Genomic DNA, 22,198 nt, shown 5'->3' with positions numbered 1-22,198 from the left:
ACATACTATATTTACTCTCGCTGTGTCTTCTCGCCACGTAAACACATATTAATTTTCTACGTGCTTAGCAGCTTTTATGATCACATAAAGGATATGCCTTTTATGAATACAAACAGCAAGAATTAATAAAAAGCACTAACAACAACAACCACAAAGCGCCAATAAAGCAAAGAGCGACTGCTTCCACACCGATGAATAASTAAGACGGCAAATGGTGTGAAGGTCAACGAAAGTGTGAATGCAMACGCTAACATTAACAAATAAATCCTCAAAAGTATGTGTGTAACCTGCATTTATAATCGCTGTCAGAACTCAATGCCTCAGCGGGCCACCAAAACTATTTAACTAAACTTTGCTATGAGTCTGCTTGTGTTGGCACGCATGTGTGTGTGTGCGTTTGTGCGCACCTATTTTATTTGTTTGCATCTAAATTTACTGCTGRAGACATCATTCGCATAATCACTTTGTAACCGCAAGCATTCGCGCTGTCGAAAGTATGCCTTTGCTGGCGTCAATGGCAATTTTACTACCTCGTTCACTCGTTTCGCTATTTATGCGTGTATGTGTGTTGGGCTGTGTGTGAGTGYCTGTGCTTGCATATGTGGGGACACGTGTCACAGTCAACGTTAATTGCTAATCTCCAAACGGCAAGTGTCGCAGAAATGTTGGCAGTTGTGCATAAAGATTCCGCCATATTAGAGTGGGTCTATTTACTGTGAGCCAGTGAGTTGAAAAAGTATATATGTAGTGTATGTGGCATTATTAGTAATTTATGAAATTATGAACACAATTTAAACTCAATTTTAAGAAAAAAATATAAAAAAAGACGCTTTAAATTTCATTAACGTTGAATAATCGGTGCGTTAAAGCTTGACGAAGATGGTGGATCGGACAAAAAAGTGGCATAAATGACAAAAAGAGGAAAGCGAGAAGAGTTCGGAACTACTGTAAGTTTCACTGTAGGCCAACTTCATCAGACTACCATGAAATAAATTTTTGATAAATTTATGAAAATGTTTAGGGTTAAAGTCATGCCCATGAATGACTCAAGAGTTATGAGCATTCGTTGAAATGTTGTGAAAGGAACTCTGATTTCAAGACAATTTAGGTGAGAGTTCTCCTGCTTCCATATCAAAACGTTAAATTATGTGAAACTATCGTATCTACGGACTCTCTATTATAAGTAATTGAGGCTTTCTTGAACCTTAGCAATATATATTTTGTACTTAGTTGTTGTTGTGGCAATTTCGGCAACGCTCACTGTATTGTGAAAACGAAGATCGCTCACTGCGAGCTTTATATTGGTTTAATATTTTTTTTAATTTCTTATTTCGGTATTTTGCTTAGATATTTTTAAGTGGTTACATGGGTCTACGGGTTTTAAAAAATCGCTTTTTTTTTATTGTCTTATAAAATTCGACGTCATCCTGGCATATTTAGGCTAAGTGTGGGCCGTCTTTAAAGGCGTTTTTCTCGATACTATATTTTTGAAGTCGGCTGGCAAGATTTCTCGAGAACTACTCAACCGATCTTTATAAAATTTTACACAGTTCTTTGAGACACAAGGTTTAAAGACTTGAACGAAGTATTTTTTTCGACTAGAACTAAGTATTATATTTGATAAAAAGTTCCACTGAGACTTTTATTCTTTTGTAAAAAAAAGTCTGCCAAAATTCCAATTTTAATTTTTTTATTTTTCAACTAATTTTTTTAAGGTTTCAACTAAAATGATTTCAACTTAAATGATTAAGTTTTWTTAAGTAGTTATCCTGCCAACGCGGGCTCATCTTTTTTCCGAGCGGTCAGCGGAAATGGCGTCACAATGACCGAGTTTAAATTTTTTTTTCAAAATTTTCAGATTTTCATTGCATTTCATTTCATTTTCATTTCATTTTATTTCAAAAAAGAATTATTACAATATTACAATATTTTTTTTTAATGTGATAAACAAATGGTTGAAAAAATACTGTTTTTACTTCAGGAAATTAATGTTTCAATCCATATTTAAGATTAATATTTTTCTTATTGTTTCAATCTAGTATTTGGGATAAGCAAATTCTAGATTAATATTAATTAAGAGTTTCGAAATTTAAAGATATTTTAGATGTTAACTAAATTAATTTTTAGCGCAATTTTCCCAGAAATAATGGATTTATCCTAAAAGTGTTYAGCATACACCCGAGGCCACGCAGATCTTACCACTCAAAATTTTTTTTCTGCATATTTGACTGTACTTTATAGCGGTACTTTTTGGGGTATAGAGATTTTTTATTTAGAAATAAGTTAGTGATGTATTATTAATCAAAAATATTAAAAATTAAAAACAAAACACATTCATCTATAGATAAATCAAATGAAAATAGCGAGTTTAACAAAATGATCTCGAAGAGACTGACATGTGATAGAAAAATATATTTTTTATAATTTAATTTCCATTACACTATATTTGAAATTAATATTTTATTTTTTTTTTTTTTTTTAAACACGAAGTTTAGTCGGTGTATCACTTTAAAAACAATAAAATCGGCCGCTTTTGTAAAAGCGATGAAAACTAGTTTGTGTTTTACTCATTAAACGTAATAAATTAACAATTTTAATTATAATTAGATAATATAATTTAATTTACATATGCTCACTAGAAACATAAAAAAAAAAAAACTAAATTGAAGAAAATCTCGAATGAACGAAAAAGTCCGGTAATAAATTTAAGAAAGTATAGTGGTAAGGTTTGCATGGCCACRAGTGTTCTCTCATAAAACATAACAACCATTTGGGCCCTTAAAACTATAAATTACAATCACTTTTCATATGAAATGGGGACTGCTTCTCAATTACTAGAAAAATATACGGCAATGAAAATTTGCCCCAAGGTGGTGATATTTCTCAGAAAAAAAGAAAAAAGAGCAATCTGTAATAGTTTGCAGCTCTATTTTATACATATTTCTATCAACCTAAGCCGCTTTTAGTTATTATTCTTTCAATTAACGGCCAATAATAGCATTCAGCTAAGATAAGTTTCCATCAGACTAATGACAAGTRATGCCACCCAGTAAGCTTTYAGCACTTTTRGCGCACGTTTAGCAAGTTACAAYTAACTTATACYATATATTGCCTCAATGTGTCTGCTCCACTGACTGTTGCTGTGCRCAACAACAACTACAACGCCGCTAATTTCGGCGTTTAACTAACTGTCATAAAAGTTTCTGCGCGCACCAAGCGAAACCAGCAGCCACAAACAAATATTATCTAGCACTAAAGGAACTCCAACCCCAACGAACTACGCCAGCGGAACATTCGATTTGACGCCACCGTTTACCAATGCTCACRATTCTCAAACACGACGCTGAGCCACAACTTTGGGTCTGCTAACTTGACATGCGGGAAATCAGTTGGCTCGCTTTTGGGGATCCTTTCAATTTGCCTGGCGCACTAAATCACGCAYACACACACATTCGCTCGTAAGCTGCTGGCCGGTGACACGCCCATTGCATGTTTTTGCCTTTACAAGCCTTCACTAATTGGCCAACTTAAGTGTCGTTACGCTACGTGTCCTTCTGCCATGKCGCCCCCGTACATTTGTGTGTGTATGTGCGTATCGCCGTCTATTTGGGATGATTTTGCTTTTTCAATTAGTGGACACAATGCTCCGTAATGGACCTCGGCGGAAAGGGATTGKGCTTTCTTCGGTCCACCGCACGCCAAGCTCGGAGAGCAGATAAGCAAAGAAAGATAGCGGCAAACAGATAAAAAGGAGCAGGCGACATGTTGAAAAAGGACGAAACAAAATAAAATAAGCTGTATAWTAGTAGCGCCGGTGTAGATAACTCTAAGGAAGCCGCAAACGTGTTTATCGCAATTTTAACTAACTCATCTTTAYTTTCCATACACAGGGAGCAGACAAACCGATGATACCGCAAACTACACTAGCAACCACAAAGARTCTGTAGTATCCTTTTCGCACGYTTTACCTTCAGACTCCTCCCCGATAAGCACTGTGAGTTAATAACCGCAACGGTGATCCATTAAACAGGAAAACTCCTTTTCTTGTCCTTCCTGCTTGCCTCCGCTGTTTAGTTAAGCTCTACCCACACTTCGGCTCAACGGCAACCGCATRCTCTCTGCATGTTTTGCCGCTTTTGTCGCCGGCGTGTAGTAACAAGTCGCTTGCTTAAGTCTGCTGCTAAGCTTTTGGCACTTGTTTCGCATTTCCACATTCCACTCTGCCGGCTGGACGTTCGGGCGCTGCTCTTATCTCGGAAGCTATCCGTATAGGACGCTGCTTGCCTGCGTGGCCCAAGCGCTGTTACTGCTCTGCCGGCTTTGTGCACTCAAACCTTAATTCATTTACCTTTACTTCGCCAGGTAGTCGGTCGCCTAGTSCAGATATGTTAGCTTAGTATGTGCTTCGCATGTGCCAATCTRTGTTGCCTGGCGTTCTGTCATTTCTGTATTTGTCGTGTTCGGCGCTTGTCGTGCGCCACTGCAGCAGCGTCGAGGAAATGACGGTTGCGAAAAGAAGCATAAAAATAATGGCARAAGCTGCCCAATGAATTTATGTTCCATCTGCGTAGACATTCAGGGTACGCTTTATTGTTTTTCCCATTCGTTCTTGCGGTTCCGTCGTTACAAATACGCACGCTTAGCATTTTGTGGTTTCACTCCGACATTTTATTACCGCTTACTGCTTGCTTCAACGACACCAACTATTTCACTGTGGTTCTACTGTATTTGAATGCATTTCAGCAGGGTGCCGTTTTAGGCTATRTACATAGTGGAGACCCGAGCGAAGTGACGTTGAAAGCCAGGGCGAATTTAACCACAAGCAAACTCTGCTTACATCTATTTGGATTGCTTTTTTTTGCATCACTGAGTGTCTGTTCTGCTGTGTCCTTAGCCTTACACCACTATATATTTAGCTGCCACCGTTGTCGATTATCGGCATTAGTTCAATGAAGTTACAACATTTCCTTAGCGCGCTTAGCTTCTTACTCACACTTTTTTGCTTTTATTTAGTTTTCCCAACGTTTCTCTTATCAGCCACGAGTTTTCAAAAAAAAAAAATAATAATAATAATAGCTTTCATCAAGCCCTGGCTCCCTAACTGTGATACCTACCGCTTTGCGCTGTTGAACAGCGCAACAGACAAATTCTTCGGTCCTTCGGTAGTTTCGGTCAYCCACACTTCTTTCATTGTTAACAGCGCGGTTTGGCTTTTGCTCTACCCTTTTCACCAATTCCACTCCTCAACTAACATTTAACGGTGTAGATACTCGTGGTATACCATCCCCTGCCCCTGCATGCGCTCAATTATTCGCTACACTTTTCAATGATTCTCGGTCTCGATTTTCCACTTTTGCGGTTTTCATGCTCTTTTATTTGACATTATCATTATTCTGCTGTTATTCGAATTCCTAACGAAAAGTTGGTTAAGCCAAAGGGATGATATACTTGGGGGATTAAATACGTGTTCTTGGCAAAGTTTTTGCTCGGTTATTCGGCAACTGAGTAGCATTTGAATCGGTATTCATTGTATTGAATTTTAAGTAATATTCGATGGGTCATTTGTAGCCACAAGTGTACAAATTGAGTAATGTTATATAACAGCAAGTTGCACAGAATATGAAAATCTGGAAGAATTGTAAAGGTTACATATATTTTTATACGTATAGTTTGTAGTGCGTTTGTAGCAATCAGATATGRCCAGTTGGTTCACTGATAAGAATGCTTCTCCTTCAGTCAGTGTGCGCTCATACGAAATCAAAACCAAAGAAAATGGTGCTATATTAATGGCAAATCCCAGTGCTCCATGACATTCGCAATGTTAATAAGCAGAAAAGTGAATACGCAAAGTTATTATCACTTAATTTTGTCCTACTGCGTGTCTAATTCAGATTCACCAGTCTGTAATGCCAGCCCGTAGTTAATGGTAAACCTCTATTTGGCTCGAAATGCATATATTACTTATTACTCTCAGCAAATCTATCTACAGCTTCCATAACTGATACATGCGCGTAAAGTAATATACTATAGACCTTCGCAGACCTCTTGTCAAAATACATGGGCTCGTTTCAGGAGAAAAATCATCAATATAACTGCACCAGTCCATAAGGCTTAATTATTTCGTTGGTCAATACTGAGAATCCCATCGACAGACTTGACAGCTTATGCTTGAAGTCCAGTTGTCGTCTTTTGAGAACTCTAATCAGATCTTAACAGATTTACTTCTCTAAATTGCGGCTTATTTCAGAGAGATATGCTTCCTCACTGAAAGCAGAGCTAYTATACTAGATATAACCTTGMTGGTCGCTGGCAGTGAGCTCAAAGCTAGTCAAGGAGTGTRCAACTACACTGACAGTAAGACCAAGCCAGTTTCTTATTAAACTTGTATGGGTGGCTGACCACAGCGGAATCGTCGAAAATTGTAATTATTGTTTAAAAGAAAAGGCATTAGAAGGAAGTATATCTAAGCAGCTTATCGTTCCATCRAATGGAATATTCACCGTGGTCAATGCACAAGAATTTGGACTTTGTTCGTAGATAGATTTACTTCTCAATTGCCTACTCAGTCCGCAGTAGCCTCTATTGGCAGGAATTATTCTACGTTGGATTTCCAGAGTGACGTTGTTGTTGGTGTTAATGGAGGTTCCAAGATAGACGAGTTTATCTACAACTTCGAAGTTATGACTTTGGAGAAAGGTTGTTATCGCGATTCTCGTGTTTTAGTCTATTTAAAGATTCTAATCTAATCTAACCAAGTTGGAAATGTTTGAAGAAGTTTATGGTATGGAATAAAAGTAAACTGAAAAAAAAAAAAAAAAGTTCACAAAAGAAAAGGACTTAATGCATATCGTATATCATTGCATATAGCTTTTATCTATCATTGTCGAATCTATAAGAAACATACTGACGGCAATGTAGAAACATACTGACGGCAATGTAATGGAAAGGAAAGTTAGGAATTAATAAATGGGGAAAAAGACGAAAGGAAGAGGGAGCAAGGCAGGTGAAGTAAAAGCGGTCATCAAATACTAAAATCATATACCCATGAAACCAATCCTTGTGAAAATCTTTTTCAGTCTAATTTCTCTATGAGCGGCTTAAAAAGTGTTGACAACAGTTCCGAACTTCATAGCATTCTTTTAAAAACCAAAATTATAAAAAAATAGTTTCCTTTTTTCTCTAGACTAAGACTTAAGTTAGAAGTCTCCTACAAATAAATCAGTGTTCATGAAACTCATTACTAACTTGCATTCAAAGTTGATCGCCTCTAGTTCAAAACAGCCGTTTAAACATTAAAATAAAACTAATTCTATCATTAACTTTCCAACCCAACCAAAACCAGCGGACATAGTCGCAAATATTGAAGCGCATTAAAATAGAAGAAAATCTTATTRAATTATTGCCATTAACTGCCATATTTCAGTTTATTAAAGTGCAATTGCGAATAAACTCGCGAATTCAATTCAATTGTGCTAAATTAGAACAAAAGAGCCCACACACAAAAACARTAATAAAAGCAACAATCACAATCGCGAAAATGCGAAGGGAAAACAAGGAAACTTTTACAGTCTGCCGCACCCACTGCAGCCGCGCACCCAAGGTGAAGGGGAGCTGGGTAACGGCGAATACGAAAAGTGAGCAGCACTGAAATCGAGTATGCAGTGCCAAAAGCAATAACAACAACAACAACAACCACAACAAAAACAAAAAAAACTCATCCAAACTCAATTTGGGAAAGTTTTTCCAACAAACAMAAACGCACACACATACACAAGCGCAGCGACCTGTATTTACATGCCAGCTTACAACGGTACTTTGTTATATAAATGAAATTGTTAATTTAATTGAACAAATCGACTGCGAAAATGTTGGAAAACAAATAAAACAGCAGAAAAAACTGCGAATAAACGCAAAAAGAGAACTAAAATTTTTAATTGTTCGCATTGGAGTTCGGCGCTCATTCGTTTGGTGTGGCCGCTTGCTTGGGTGAAAGAAAAACTTTTTCACGAAAAAGTTCGCCGAACGCCCCGTACGTCGTCTACTCGTGTGAGGTAAATGAGAAGGCGACGTAAAGGGAACAGCTGCTTAGCCACGGCAAAGGGGACGTGGAGTTGGTAAACTTTTTTCGCTTGCCTTCTTGAAGCTTGCGCAAAGAATTGACATTGTAATRTTCGCGAAATTAATTTTTCGTTAATTTAACAAAAGTTTGCGAAGCAAAGCAGGCTAAAGTGTAACTGGAATTAAATCAAATAGTCAATGGCACAAGTAAAAACTGGCAATAAATTGAATGGCGCCATGGAAATTAAATCAAATCAGCAGACAATTTCAATCAATGAGAGCGTGAGAACGCAAAAAGACGAATAGTTTAATTAAAAGCAGCTGATTGAAGAATGCAGCAAAAATGCCCATAGGCAATAAGCTGCAAAGGCAAACATTGGCAAGGAGTTCACTAACTGCAGCAGGCTCTAGCTCGCAGAGAGGTGGGGGCCAAGGGCCAGAAACTTGACTAAAATGGAGAAAAAACGCACTAAAATTTTAATAAAATCTATATAAATGTTTAGAAGCTTTAAGTGCCGGGCAGAGAGCTATAAAACTACATAATGAGTTATGGGGCCGTTGGATTCATTTTGAGATGAACGCTTGAAGATGCGCTTGATGTATATATATTTCTTTCATACTTCGTCTCAAGATTTCACAAAAGTGAAAAAGAGAGCTACAGGGTTTGTCCGAAAAGTAATAGAACTGATTTTCTTCCGTCTATAGTTTACGAACACTCGGCAGGTCAGTTGTTTTCGAGCACCTGTTGAGTCAGGACAAACATTTTCGCCTGACGTGGTTCTGTGAGTGGTGCAAGACGAAAATGCAGCGTTCGTTAGCGCAGAGGTGTGGAACTCGGCAAATCTGAGACAAAGACGTTTGATATGATTAAAGAGGCTCACATAGATGTTGCTTAGCAAGAAGTGGTGTGTTTCGGTGGCAGCATGCCCTTTTGGAAGGCAGGGCAGAGGTCGCTGATGAAGACCGTGCTGGGAGACCTGCGACTTCGACAATGTGACTCGTGTGCGCAAAGTTTTGAACTCAGATCATGAATTAAGTATTCGCTCAATTGCCTAGATGTTAAATTTATCAAGATCGCAACGAGTCATAAATCTTTGAATATGATCCCGAGACAAAGAGGAAATCTTCCGAGTGGTACACGTCGGTAGAGGGTATCCAAACAGCATGCACCTGGGCTCTCAAGGCTATTCTGGAGAATGGCTTCCGTGACGCGTTTAATGATGAAATCGCGCTGGCAGCGCTGCAACGACGAAGAAAGAGCCTATTTTGAAGAATTGTAGCGAGTGGTTAAATATAATAGGTTGTGAAAAAAGTCTTGCGGTATTTTCGCTAGTTTTTTATGAACAATTGAAAATTCAATAAAAATACCGCAAGACTTTTTTGACAACCTAATATTTTTTTAAATCGAYTCAATCATATGACTTTCCGGACAAACACATGGAAGGCTGATTCTTGATGTTAAAGCTGTGCTGCCCAAGTAAAGTGGTATCCTCAATCAAAAAGCAATGGAAAGCTCAACTATAGACCCTTATTTAAACACAACTTAAAATTTCAAGGATCCTCTTCCTTTCATTTAATAGAGAACATTTAATGTGAGCAATTCTAATGATAAGGGCGGCAATGCAAGTGTTTTGTAGGTCTTGGGGAAGCTTGCTTAAGCTAAAGGAGAAACGCTAAGAATCAGAGGGTAAACCTGTAGCAATTTTGAGGCTGAGGAGATTGGGTAAATTCAAAATAATTTCGGTCTTTATCCACCGATATTTCGTGTGAAAGAAGTCTTTCAACAAACTCTTCGGGAAATATAATCATATTTGATAGACATTCCACTAAAACTCAGTGTCGGTAAGGTGAGTCTTTTTTCGTACTAATCTTATTAATTAACATAATTTCGTTTACTTTTCCATAGTCATGGACAATTGAAGTTTTTTTATGAAAACTTTTCGTTAAAGCTTAATATAAATATACTTTCAGTATTTTGGTTCAATAAAATGTAACTTTATTTTTGTGTTAAATCATTAGTAAATCCGATTTCTGAAAATAAACTTATCTATTTTAATCATAATTAGAAAACTATGAGCCCTTAAAATCATACCTTGAGGAGTGCCTGAAGATCAGAGATCTCGTCAAACTCTCTGGAATAATACATTTTCGTCTTTTCGGAGTATTTCGGTCTCGCAACAAAAAAGGAGGAAATTGTTGCTCTTAAGCCAACAAATCTCAGCCCAAATCGACGCTTGTTCATCCTTCTGAAATGCACCTTCGCCACCTTCGTCTCCATTGTTTGGCTTAAATGGTCATAACTTTCACTRCCGCCGAACTTTACGTAGATTTCTTGCAAAATTAGCGCAGTAAAACAGCAAATGGCGACGAGCATCGACCGGCACAAATAAAAAGTAGAGGCAATTAACCATACAACAAGCATTCACCTACACCAACACCAACGACGACGCAACACAGCCACGCATGCAAAACAATGCAGAACTCAAAAAGCACAAGCGAACAAAGTGAGAAATGAGGCAGCGAAATCGGGAAAGAAAAACGGCGAAAAGTTCAACCTATTAACTCTAAGTGATGGCGACGGGTACTTATAGGCAATTGTGGTGGCAGACGTTAAAGTCAAGTGGGAAGGCTGGCGTGCGGCGAGGCGGWGCCGGGCTGCCGGGAATGCGGTGGTAAAAAGTCAAACAGGAAACGGAAACTGCGTACAACGCCAACAATAGAGGAAKGRGAGGTGGCATCACTACGCAGCTGGAGGCTGTTGTTATTTGCAGCAGTTGTTGGGGTTGTTGTAGTTTTGTACTACTACTATAGCCAWGCAAAAGCCGTTGGCGCGCAGCAAAGGCGAACAAATCAAAAGTCACACATACGCCACGTTGGGCCAAGATAAATGGCGCATTTCCGGCTTAACAGCAACGGCAGCGCGGGGARCGGCGAGGTGGTAGTAAAAGTGGCAGCAGAACAGATTTATTTGCTATTTTTGTTTTTTTTTTGCGTTTCAATGTGTATGTGTGAGAGTGTGTGTGTGTGTGTTAACGCCAGCATAGCGCTTCATCTGCCTCGGCTCGAGTTGGGAAATTACAATACCGCCGCTTTGACCTACATATGTATGAGTAAGTGTGTTTATATGTAAATATTCCACATATATGTACATGTGTGTATATGTGCATAAGTTCTCTTGTTTGCTAACTGTATGCATGTATGTGTGTGCCGGTTGAAAGGGACAACAGCTTCACTTTTGAGTTCAAGCGAAATTGGCTGATTAAGGCAGGAATGTACTGACGTTTGCACTGCAACGGCGATACGCATGCATACATAACGGTAAACACATATAGGTATGTCTGCATGTGCATAAATAAMGGGTGATCCGAGCAGAGTTACTTTTTGAATAGCCTTCTTTAACGAAGCACGCGTGAGTAATGTCAAGATGTATGTCCAAGAATACATCTTCTACATTTCATTATGAAAAGGCTTACGCCTGAAAAACGTTTACAATTCATTRTACTTTGTTACGAAAATTCACGTTTTTTAAAGAATCAGTTTCGCGCGCTTCGCTTCATTACAATCGAACTGCTGAGCGTACTATTCGCCCCATAATCACCCATCTTGAGACCCAGCATTCATTATTGGATAATTTTCGAGCGCTAGCTCACTTCCAGCACGAAGAAAACATAGCAGCCGATGCGGAGAGTGTACACGGAGACCTTGGAGAGCCAATTCAGTGCCGTTCGCAGTAGCTGGGTCGGACGCAAGGAACGACTTGGCAAATTTTCATGCAAATCTTATTTTTAAAGTGTACAATATATATCTTGTGCAAGAACTGAGCCGAGGAGAACGTAACCGTCAACCACTTTCCACACATCGCAACAATCAATGGATGACAAGATGGACGCACATCACACCATTAGACTTGTTCTTGTGGGGATATGTAAAGTCTAAACTCTGTGCAGACAATCCCACTTCGATTCAGTCTTGGAGCAAAACATCATGAGTGTCTTTCACCAGTTACCAGTGGAACTGCTCGAACGAATCATCGAAAATTGGACTCAACGGATGGACCAACTGAAATGTAGCTGCGACCAACATTTGATGGAGATAAGCATCAAAAAATATATGCCAAAGACTTTCCCATTAAATTTGAAGTTATTTAAAAGAGTAGGGCATCTCGAAATAAATTACCCTTTATATATATGTATATACGGCAATGTGCAATGCGCATAGCAATGCCAGCGCCGGTGGTGTCACGGTAGTTTTTCAATTTCTCCCCAAGCAACTCACCATACTACATACATACATACAAACACATGCACAGTTGCTGGGTGCTCACACGGTTACCGGCATCGTAGCTGCACTTCACAGTCAGGTAAGTGGGCTAAGTTGTGTATTTTTAATTTCCATATTGTACATATACATATATGTATATACAATATATGTTAAAACACACACACACACACACACAAATACAGATAAACTCGCGCATTAAATATAAATAAAGCAATACAAAAATACACGCATTCGCATTCGTAGCCATTCGCAGGGTTACCCTTCGCTCGGGAGGACATGGCATTGCGTGCGAGCATAGTAATGTTACTTGCTTCGGACACGTACACACCTACATACATGTATGTTATATATAGACAGCAATGTTTGTGCGATGCAAAATTGTGCACCAGCAGCAATGGCGGCGCAAAAGTGGGCTGGGTGGCAGGGCGCGCCGACTTTCAACATTCAAACAATTTTAATGGAAATTCTGTTGTTTCGCTGCTTCTCCGCTTTTACCGTTATATTGTTTTACTACGTTTCCCAAATTAATCAAATATTGTCGCTGGCAAGTGGGCGTTTCCATTACGGAAATTCAGCGGCATGATGCCACATTTATGGCAGGCAATTACCGTATTAATAAACATTGTGCGCGGCTTTTGTGGCAAATATGAGAAAAATTCATGGTAGCGTGACTAATAGCCAAAAAAATACAAACAATAGCTTAGAGAGTGCACAGAAAGCCATGAAAAATGCACGTAATGAATTTCTGAAAATTTTCGGAGGACTTTTGCTGCTTTTTTTTAAATATATGCCAAATATAAAATTTTATTTTCTTTGCCAAAAAACAAGCATCAGTTAGTTTTAGTTTATATCTTTTCAGAGAAATCCATCACYTTTTAATGCAGGCTCACTAAAATTTCAACCGAATTTACGAGTTTCAACTGAAAATGTCAGAGTCCTAGAGGCTTGGAATCGAGGACTAGGTGCAAGCATGTTCGAACTCTCTACCAAAACGGATTGGGTTTAGACGTATTTAATTAAACTCTCCTGTAGATTTATGATACGGTTTTAGTTCTAACTCCACAACAAAACTCAACCAGAAAGACACATGCTTAATTGACATGACGTTYCAATATCCTCTCAGAGAAACCCTACTACTTAAGTCAACATCTGTTATATTTTAGGCSTTTTAGAATTCGGGAAAGGGACCGACCTTAATATTATTTTCGAGAATTTTAGGCATATAATTCATTAAATTTGCACTTTCTCAAATTCTTGAGTTCGAGGGAGCAGAACAACGTGATGAGAAATTGCCAGGTTCCTTCAAAGGAAAAAGGAATGAATGTAAACTGCACCCGCATTAGAACCAGCTCGAAACTAGTTCCGTACTGACGCTATTCCCTATAGGGTCAACATATTCATACATACATCTACATACACTAAATAACGGTGAATATTCGTATTTGCCGAGGGATCCTGATACAAYCCATCAATCTTACTTGGCAGCCAACTGGACAGGATTTCACTCTCAATATATGCAGGCTCATGTTCCACTCACACACACACATGTATGAACACGTTACTTACGGCATTACATTACATATATGTGTAAATATTAAATAACATACAATTACAAATGAAGAGGTATGYAGCAATTGGCAGCGGCAATATTTCTTGCTTTACACATTTTYMCCCATTTTTATTTTCGCTTTATACCCCCTCTGCCTAAAGRCAAATATTACATGTCTTGAGTAGTYTCACACACGCTTAAGTGTTTCGTCAGCACAACAACAACAACAGCAAAGCAAAAGGCAACCYTGCGGAGGTGAGAGAGCTGCAGCTGGAAGAACTGAATGAAAACGGCGTCAGTGTAARGGATCTCTCGTCAGCTGGTCAATAGATAGAGTGTATGTGAACAGTTGGAGGGAGGGAGGAAGTGTGATATACTAAGATGTTCATCAAATCGGCCAACAAACTTTGAGATTTTTTCGGCATGAACGCGGGGTTGAGGCGAAAACTAGCAATCAATTGCTTTTTTTCACTACACTCTCTTATGTGCGTTGCTCTGCCTGCCTGTCTATCGCCTTCGATGTTATCGAGCCTGCCATTTGACGACTGATTAATGATGCAATAATTGGTTGTAGCTGCACTTGCCAAGCGTCTGTTTCGTTTATCCAACATTTTGCTTTGCCAGTTGACGGCGGCTGATGTTGATTGCTTTGCTGTTGGACAAGCGCAATTTGCGTGTGCGTTTGTGATGTGTATGTAGGTGTCTCTCAAAAGGTGTAAATAAATTACAAATGGTAGTCATGAAATGGCATAGGAGTTCTCAAATGCAATGCACAACTCATGTGTGRTAAATATGGGTCATAGAATGGCTACAACAATTCACATGCTTTTTCATGTTGAAGCTACTCTCGCCACTCGCATTTTCTGTTTCAGTTAGCAACCGTGAAGAATGTGTAATTTTAACTGACCCGTTGAAAATCTCCAAGGGAACAAACCTTAACTTATGAAAATATAGAGAAACCTCAATGTAAGTCGAAGTAAGACAAATATCTATCTATCGGCTCCACCCTTTTCATACTTGTATCCATATTAACTTGTATATTTTAACTATTATCTAGATGATCGTAGCTCACCGCACAACTGTGGAAAGGAAAAGTCTCCATTGATTTTGCCTTGAAGGAATCTCTAAATACATACATAAGAGTATGTACGTTGACATTTAGGTGTGGTTCCTTTTAGTTCACGACATAAAGTTTATAAATCTGACAAGTCTCTAGAAGGAATTTCTCGGGTTTCTTGTAGAACGGATTGATTAAAGGTTGAGCCAATACAGTATTACTTTATTGGTTATATAAAGGCAGATCTTTATGCGAAAATGGACTTCCGACCCATCCAGTTGTCTTTACATACTCTCAGAGAACTTAAATACRCTACCGTTTTTTACGTTTTAACAACCTTTGTTTTCGATATACATAAAATCACGGTGGTCCGTTGCCGAGATGTAAGTATTTCAGAGTCTATAAATATCGATTCATTCCAAACGCGCATATATTCCTGTCTCTTATACACATCTAGATGTGTAAACGCCCATATTCGACTACATTGAGTACCACTAATGGATAGATTATTTGATTAAGAAGACTTAATTTTTGCAAACAACACCAATATGACTAACTAAAATACCGCCATTTAAAATTTGCGATATGTCATTGAATTCCTAATAATACTTAAAAGAAGACGAGAAAAGATGAAAGTGAATGAATTTCTCTTCGAAACTGTATTTGCGAGGTTTGCACTTTGTAGTTTTTAATTTAATTCAAAAGGGCTAAAGTAAACAAAAAATATTTCAATAAATTTAATTTACTCGTTTTTTAAGCACACATATGTATGTATGTATATAAAAAAACATTCCAAAAGAACTGCGTGTCCTTTTAAAAAATACGAATATTTTTTTTATTAAAAATAGAAAATCCTCTAACATAATTAACCTCTGTTTTTTCCGCGTGAATTGGGGAATTACAACATTTTCCAAATGGAATGCATAAAAATGGGTAGAAATAAATCAACTAGGGTGACAAAGCTCGGCATAACAAAAAATATCACTGCAAGACCAAAAACATGTAAACAAGAATTGAGGCAATATATCTTACTTCATTCCACACGAATCCAAAAAACGGCAAACAATATATGTCACGAGGGGAGGTGGAGACAAGAGCGATGTGCGGGTGACATAGATAACTTAGCCGCAGCTTGATCAACTAAAACTTTTTTGGCAAACTATGCGACGGCAACCGCTTGTCAATCAATGTCAAAGGCGATGGGACAAAAACAACAATAACAATATCTTGTTGTAAAATATGTCAGCTGGCCAGCTGAGGTCAAAAGCAAATAAATGGAAATAAAGTCAACATGAAAATTGAAGAAATAATGGACATGTCAAACGAAAGCAAGTACGCAATGAGCGGGGGAGAGTGAAAACTATAAAGAAACAATGTAATGTTATGAGTAAATCGATGGTGGCCAAACTAACAATCTGTTATTAGAATGAAGAAACATTTTTGAAGAAGTATACGTGTATTAAAACATAAATRCAAAATTTCATAAGAAAATCAACGGACTCCATTCACTTACAGTGTAATGGCAACTCACAACAGAAAAAAGTTTACTTTATCTCATATTTAATTTGTGAAATAGATTTGCTAGCATCTTCCGCACCTACTGTCGTCTTCAAAAACCCCATATTTCCCATTGTTTTGATAAACAGAAGTAATAAACTCTCATCTCCCACCTGCGGTAGGCGCAGTCGTCGTCATAAAAACAGAAAATAATAAGAAATAACGGTAATTCTATGCGATAAACAGAGCCGAGTCTAGATAAACGCCGGTTGTAGATAAGCGCGCAACGACCCGGACAGTTCAACGCTTAAGTGKCTGGCAATGTGATTTGCATAAGGAAATAGAATAAACTACGCCGAGCTCTATTTACAATACTACTAAACAAACTAATAAGATATGGCTATAGCGGGTTGTAGCTGCGGTCGCTATAGAAGCAAAAATAAAATGGAAGTCACTTTAATATGAAGCAGATGACAAAATTGATAAAAGACTTTACCACACCATSAATAACGGCAGGAAATGTAGGCTCTCCAGCAAAATTGATAAATTGATTACAGTTTRAAGTTATGCTAATGAATGYTAGGATCATTGTTTTTTCWTGRTSATTATGATAATTTGATTTTTCAATTGAATAAGCTCATAACTCATATACAACGGAAGTTTAAAAGTATAAATTACAAAAGTAGTTTTGATTTGTTTTACTTATTTCAGTCAGTTGCTTACTCATTTAATATATGCTAATTGACTAAATTAAGACGCTATTTGAAATATGTATGCCTAATAAACCGAAAGTTGTTAACTAATTCAAATAATAATTAAGATCGAATTATTTCGATAAATTAGTTGACTAAATGAAGAGGCTCGCCTACGGGAAGCCACAAAATTTTTATTTATTTTATAAATAATTTGGTCAAATTATTTCGATATTATATATAATTGACTAACTTAAGTAACCAAAAGTTGTAAGTTTATTCAATTAATAACTAAGATGAAGTTATTACCTAAACTAAATAAATTGACTAAATTAAGATGATATCTGAAACATATATAAAAATCAAAAGTTGCAAATTTATTCAATATATTAATTGACATAATTCAACGGTTGTCTGACAGCCTACAGGAAGCCGAAAGTTGTTAATTTATTCAATTAATAATTAGGATCAAGTTATGTCCTAAAATAAATTATTTGACTAAATTAGGGGATGTCTCAAATGCCCATAAGTAGCCAAAAGTTTTTAATTGAGTCTATTCATATTTGATTAACTTATTTCCATGAATTAATTGACTCATTAAATATCTATCTGAAACTTACATAAGCAGCTAAAAGTTGTTCAGAAGTATTAGCTTAAAATGTTACATTTGTTTCAAAAAGCCGCTGAGTTTAGTTCCATATAGTAACTGAATAAATTAACGAATGTCACACTTGTATGAAAGCTTAGAGATTTTTTTCTACAAATGCTTGAATTAAATTCAATTTATCCGCGAATCACCTCTAAATTTTTCTAACTTTCGACTGACTTCGAAAAGTTGTAAAGAAAATTAAAAAAAAAGTATTATTTTTTTTTACCTAAAATCTTTCTGATTAACCCATTCACACAAACTGAGTTCGAAGGTAACTAGAATATTATGTAATATACCCTATAATAAAACATTATTTTAATTTATAGCATTCTAGCATGTATAATATCTACATTACATTCCAACATGCCCATCAGTTATATTAAAAAAAATAATAATTTAGTGACGAGAAGTTATGTACAAGAAACTAAATGCATACTTCACTTTAACTAATTTCAAGTTCAAACATAATGTAGTGTTGCAAAATGATCGATATGTGTAAACAATAAAATAATTTCTTCTCTCTATCCCAATTAAAGGATAAGTTCTCTTTATACTCCTTCCGACGCCCAAATTTATCATAAACAAAACCAAATGCTCAGATTTGTATGAACATCAAGTTCGCTGAGTGAATTAYAACTTAATCGACTCTTCTAATTGCTTTGTTTGAAAGTAATAGTAATTTGCTTCTTAATATAACTAAAATTAATTAAATAAAACTGGAAAAATCCACGCCTACTTTACTTATAACTGTAATGCATTAGACCCGTTATTTTAGAAAACATGGAAAGAAATGTCAATTAGGTACAATAGCTAAAAAAAAGTAAGATATATGACTATACATWCTTAAAAAGTAATTAGCAATTAGCTTTAATAGCTGAGAAAATTTACATTTTACTGAATGAGCTAAATATCTAAAATTTAATAAATTTAACTATAATTTGTAGCTAGAGCCTAAGTGTATACCTTTTTAGTGGTTGGTCATATATATTTGAAGTAAGTGGAAATATTTGGAGTGAGAGACTCAGAGCATTGATAACCCGAAAACCGCTTAAATAAGCCTAAATATTTCTAAAAGATTATATCCACTAATGAGGTTCTATTTATGCCTTTAATATGGAATTCTAAGCATACTTTTGTGCTGTAACTGCTTTTTGCAAAATCGACCGAAATCGCTTTTATATAAAAATTGTTGGATTTTAACCACTTTCAATACATGTAATTCGTCAGGTAAGCTCACTGTCTTATAAATAAACAAAAATCAACTATCAGCTCTAAATATTATTTAAAAGATAAATCCTAAAGTGCTTCAATTTGTACCAAAAGTTTCCTACTCTTTGTTTACACTGGTCTAAAAGTGCTGTGGCTTTTTTTGCTGTGAACAGAAAGTGTTTGCCTACATTTGTTTGCAGAAGTGCTTAGTTTTTATGTGAATGTATAATAAAAATATTTTTGTACTTTCCTTTTGCATTCCACTATTATCTTTAATGATTCCATTTAAAGTGTAAGTTTAAAGTGCTGAAATTGAGGCTAATTAAATAACMGTTGAATTGTAAGAGCAACGAAAACGAGGAGATAAATGAATCTAGTAAACACAAAAMTATGAAATTATTTAAAGAGACTTCGAGCTAAGTGACTATTTGGAGAKGGTGAGAAGAGAGAATAAAATAATGACGAAACCTAAAAAAATAATAATAACTAAACTWAAGATAAATGATAAGCGAACAATGCAAAGGGAAAGTTTATCATTAGCAGAGAAGCAACTGCAAGCATTTAGYACAAAATAGAAATATGTTTTTAAAATTAGTATTTACAGAGGTATACATTTAAGCATATAGGTGCTGAGTATTGATCGTTATATAGTTCCAGTATAGAAAGTCTGCAAAATATTCGGGAAGACATTATACACCCTTTGGTATGCGTTAAGATCGAAATTCGATACTTCCTCTACAAAGTTTATTTTCATTTTTCCGGTCATTTTTCATGCCCAACGATTACTTTATTATAAATAACTGACCCAATATTTAAAAGYATTTATAATCGCTGTCACTAATTATGTTACATTTTTGGTAGTAAGTTTCTGATATAATTATTTTTCCTATAAATAAGGTATAAGAGCTCAAAAAGAAATTTTGAGATGGCCTATAGGCATAAGTAAACTTCAATATATAAAKTAATCTTCGCAACTACTTGTGCTATAATTATAGGACATTTTTCCCTTAAATATAGTATAACAGCTCCAAAAAAGTTTTGAGATGTCTAATAGATATAAAATTCCATATCTCAATAAATGTTTTCTATAATTTGTGCAAATCCTATAAAGAGTCGTTATTTATTRTTACTATAGACATTTCCTATAATTTCCTACCATAATTATAGCAACTTTAAAATAGCGTTTGTTTAACTAATCCAACTTCTGTTTTAAAACTCTATGTAATATCAATACATGCCGACATATTTTTTGCTATAATTATGGAAACTGTGTTATATTGATTTTTCACAATAATAACAGCTTCATAAAAAGGATTCTTCTTTGTCAGCTGGTACAACTTTTACTACTAATGTTTGTGTTAATTTAATATCTTCGTAACTAATTCTACTATAATTATAGGATGAGTTGCACTTAACGTACAGCATTAATAGTAAGCCTGCATATAAGGCTTTGAATCATTATAGTTGCACGGCATTTTGCATAATCTGTGCATTTATGTCCTATAATTATGGGAAAACTAGCTCAATCTCAACTCTGTAATTTTGATATATGTATATGTTGCCATGTACAGTTCCAAATGATGAACATCTCTTTGATTTGATCTAATAAATACTTAATAATTTGCTATAATTATAGCAAAGCMTGACAACTCGTTGAGTAAAAAATCTTGATTACTTTGACATTRGGAAAATTGTGGTTTGAACAGGTAGCTGGAATTGCAATTAGACCTTTAAAGTAAAGTAAATATAGTAAAGTAAATATAGTTGCAAACCCCTTTTTGTTTCTTAAATAGTGAATTTTTTAGAATTTTTAGTATTTAGAAGAGTTTTAAATCTAATTAGAATTCCACTTCTTCATATTCGCATACTCTAAGCAGCAATTACATTATTTCAAAGCTCAACACAAAATTCGTAAATAGAATCGAAATAAACAACACTGAAAATGGAGAGAAAATGAGTGAACTCCCAGCGCACGGCCACTGACAACAGCAGCACGAAAATTGAGATTTTTCGTAAACGAACAGCGGGAGGAATGAGAGCAAAAACGTAAAGTAACAGCCAAAACATACAGATTTCGGACTCTATGCGTATAACTGAGGTGCACTGGGAAAATATGAAAATACCAGTGGTAATAAAGACGGAAGTATGCAAGGCATTCAATTAATTTTTAACTGCGGCGCAGTGAGGGTCTCGCAACAACAAAAAGAGTGCAATAGAAAAAATGCAAATACAAAGCACACTTTGAGGGTTTAGAGAATTAGGRAGCTTATGTGCTGGGTTGAAAATAAGGCAAACATGCGGCAATGATAAACAAAGATAAAGGCAAAATATAAGATGGCTCTGTCTACAAACAGACGACAATTTCGAAGACTCAAAGTAGAGAAAAAGACAAAGATAAATTCTTGATTTYAATATCTTTTGAGTATAAACCAAAATATATAGTACTTTAAGAAATTCATTGAACTGAAGAAGAAACTGTCAATATAYTGGAGTACCATCTAGCGGCAGTTTACTGGCAGAGACACAGACACAAAGTYTGTTTAAGAGCGCGATTTTCAGAACGATTTTCAATGCAGAAACTATAGTTGACTACTGAAAATTTCTAAATTATAGGAAAGAGAAGAGAAGAAAGCACTAAAACCGAGTCAGCATTTGTGCAGAGCGGAATGACATCATAAAAATCAAAACACCCATAAATTTAGCGAAAATTTATTCACATCCTCACTCAATTGCGGCAGTTAATGGAGTACATTGGCGGAACTGTCCCTGTAACAGCAGACGAGTGGAAAAGATGTAATGGACAGTGTAGGAAAATGCCAAAAATAATTACTTGGAACAAATTACAAGCTCTGCGCRTATACAGGGTGCATCAATAGAATAWTGAATCAAATTAGTTATGGTCCCAGTGAGGTAATTTGATGCCTATTACATAAGAATGATCTTTTCAGTTCGATTTTTGGATTTATCATCGATTTCATTGTTCCCTAATTTGTTATGCGAGAGCAACGTAAGCGAGAAATGAGAATCCTCTGTTGTTTGCCAGTTAGAACATGMCCTGTCAACGGGAAACCTTGGCTAAGTTGTTTAAAAATCGCCTCTGGTCTCTATATTAATAATGTTCCAATTTTTCGGAGCGGAGAACGATCTCTGCTTTATGATGGGATGCCTGAAGATTCTAAAGTTACTAGAAGATAGATCGCTTTTTT

At 36.2% G+C, this 22,198-nt stretch overlaps 1 protein-coding gene across 1 annotated transcript in view; it reads right to left on the bottom strand.

Moving 5' to 3' along the window:
* LOC108968144 (dystrophin, isoforms A/C/F/G/H) overlaps positions 1-22,198 on the bottom strand; it is a gene marked incomplete at its 3' end in the record, with an annotated part of 344,088 nt that overhangs the window by 162,090 nt on the left and 159,800 nt on the right.

Source organism: Bactrocera latifrons, unplaced genomic scaffold, assembly GCF_001853355.1.
Source record: "Bactrocera latifrons isolate USDA-ARS-PBARC rearing strain unplaced genomic scaffold, ASM185335v1 scaffold_204, whole genome shotgun sequence".
Classification (NCBI taxonomy): Eukaryota; Metazoa; Arthropoda; class Insecta; order Diptera; family Tephritidae; genus Bactrocera; species Bactrocera latifrons.
The sequence above is the reverse complement of the archived record's forward strand: the minus strand, read 5'-3'. Positions and strand labels throughout refer to the sequence as shown.